The sequence below is a fragment of the Castor canadensis genome, chromosome 3 (assembly GCF_047511655.1).
Source record: "Castor canadensis chromosome 3, mCasCan1.hap1v2, whole genome shotgun sequence".
Lineage (NCBI taxonomy): Eukaryota > Metazoa > Chordata > Mammalia > Rodentia > Castoridae > Castor > Castor canadensis.
In genome coordinates, this window is record NC_133388.1 from 114,128,995 (window position 1) to 114,131,925 (window position 2,931).

Below are 2,931 nucleotides of genomic sequence, written 5' to 3' on the forward strand. Positions count from 1 at the left end.
CCCAAGTTGGAAGCTAAATTCATCAATTATGTAAGAGTTGATATTTAACTGTCCTTTTTATAATGCAAAGTGAGAACTTTCCTTCCTTGTTTGATAAATGTTGTCCAGGTTCCATTGCCAAGAATGTGTTGTCCAAAATGCTTGTTTAATTTTTAAAGATGGAGCTCCACCCATGCTTGGTGTAAGTGTGTATGGAATGTTATTCTAGGATATAGTGGTGATCAGACATGGAGATGGTGGGAGATCAATGCATGTGAAATAAACTCTGTATTTTAATAAAGCAAAATAACCAAATAAATAAACAAATAACACAGGAAAAATGATTCCTTGTTCTCTGCAATAATGTATTTGACTTTTAAAAGTGCTCAGAGTTTCTACACATTGGATACAAGTTGCCTCATTCATTCCCCAGGCGGCCTGTGGAGAAGGCCAAGTGGGAGTGAGGACCCTCTATAGAGGATAACTCTACATAGAAAATGTTGTTACAGCTGCAAAAATAGATGGTCTCTCCAAATTCCAACAACAAATGTCTCAGTTCTAGGGCTGTATATTAAATAATTGCTTTAAAATTAAAAACCTTTAACAAAGTTGGGTTTGTATGCTGTTCTCTAAATTTTGAGAATTTTCCTTCACTGGCAAAAAATAAAAATGAGTAACATAGCTACTTTGAGGATTTTATAGTATTCTAATTTGAAAAGTTTGGATGCAGTTTAGAAAAGCAATGCATTTCTGCCTCAAATTTATGTGCCTTGATATCTTCAAAAATATGCAAGTGAGGAGGATCCAAGATGGCGAAGGAGATGGAGCCAAAGACCTTGTGAGCTCCTGAACCAGAGACCCTACAGAGAAGCTGGAGACATGCATGGCTGAGTCCAGGGACAGAAATGGTAACAAATGGAAATATGGGAAGAAGACAAAGGGATGAAAACCACCTCCCCCCAAAAATAAAGTAGTATAGGATTTAGAGTTAAATGAAGAAAATGGATACCCACATCCAGACTTCAACAAAACAAAGAAAAACTATACCAAGGAATCCAAAGAATACCCCACAAGAACACCCAGAAAGAAGAAATTCTACAAATAATTAATGAGAAGTTCAGAGATGCTACTAGACATGGTCAACCAAAATGTACAGGAGGCACTCAAGAAATTCCAAGAATACAAAACTAAATAATATGAGAAAACACAGAAACAAATAAATAAATCATAGGAGCCCTAAATAAAACCAAACTGAAACAATGATCACCATAAATAGAGAGATAAATGAATTAAGGGCAAAAATTGACAATATTAAAGAGGAAGTAACCCAGGACATGGAAAACCTCAGAGAAAAGAGTGAAACAGAAATATAAAACACAATGGAAGGCTACTCCAGCAGACTAGAACAAGCAGAAGACAGAATCTCAGAACTTGTAGATGAAATGGTAATTAGATGAAAAACTGAAGAGCTATTAGTCATACAACTCAAGTCCTGTGAGAGGAATATGCAAGAAATCACTGACTCCATCAAAAGACCAAACCTGACACTCATGGGCATTGAGCAAAGAGAAGAGGTGGAAACAAAAGGAATGCATAATATATTTAACAAAATAATAACAGAAAATACCCAAATCTAGAAAAAACTATGCCCATTTAGGTACAGAAAGTCTCCAGAACACCTAATAGACATGACCAAAATAGAACTACCCCATGACATATTATCATTAAAGCAACAAATACAGAGACTAGAGAAAAAACAAATAGCATACAAAGGTAAACCCATCAAAATCACAGCAGACTTCTCAACAGAAACATTAATTCAAGAAGAGCATGGAGTGAGGTTTTCTAAGCACTGAATAAAACTAACTTCAATCCTAGTTTACTCTACCCAGCAAAACTATCATTCAAAATAGATGCAGCAATAAAAGTCTTCCAGGATAAGCAGAAACTAAAACAATATATGACCACCAAGACACCACTACAAAAGATTCTCCAAGGAATTCTGCACACAGAAAATGAAATCAAACAAAACCATGAATGGGTAGGCAATACCAAATCACTGGAGAAGAAAAGGCAAGAGTAATATTGATTCAGCTACACACAATCAAACCCTTAATCAACAAAGACAACTACATGAAGGGATACACATATTTATCAATACTAACATTAAATGTTAATGAACTAAATTCCCCCATCAAAGGACACTGATTGACAAACTGGGTTAAAAAGGAAGATACAACAATCTGCTGCCTACAGGAGACCCCCTCATTGACAGAAACAAGCACTGGCTGATAATGAAAAGCTGGAAGAAGATTTACCAATTCAATGGTCCCTGAAAACAGGCAGGGGTAGCAATACTTATCTTGGACAAAGTAGACTTCAAACCTACATTGACCAAATGAGATAAAGAAGGACACTTCATACTAATAAAAGGTTTATACACCAAAAGGAAATAACAATTATCAACCTATATGTACCCAAAGTCAATGCACCCAATTTCATCAATCATACTCTGAAGGACCTAAAAACATGTATAACCTTCAACACAGTGATAGTAGTAGACCTTAATACCCCCCATCACCAATAGATAGGTCATCCAAAAAAAAATCAATAAAGAAATCTTAGAACTAAATCACATGATATATCAAATGGACCTAGCTGATGTGTACAGAATATTTCATCCAACTTCTGCACAATACACATTCTTCTCAACAGCCCCATGGAAACTTTTCCAAAATTGATTATAGATTAGGGCACAAAGCAAGTCTCAGCAAATATAAGAAAATAGAAATAATCCCATGCATTCTATCTGACCACAATGGATTAAAACTAGAAATCAACAACAAAAGCAACACTAAAAAACATGAAAACAATTGGAAACTGAACAACACATTGCTCAATTATGAATGGGTCATCAATGAAATAAAAGAGAAAATTAAAATTAAAAGAAAA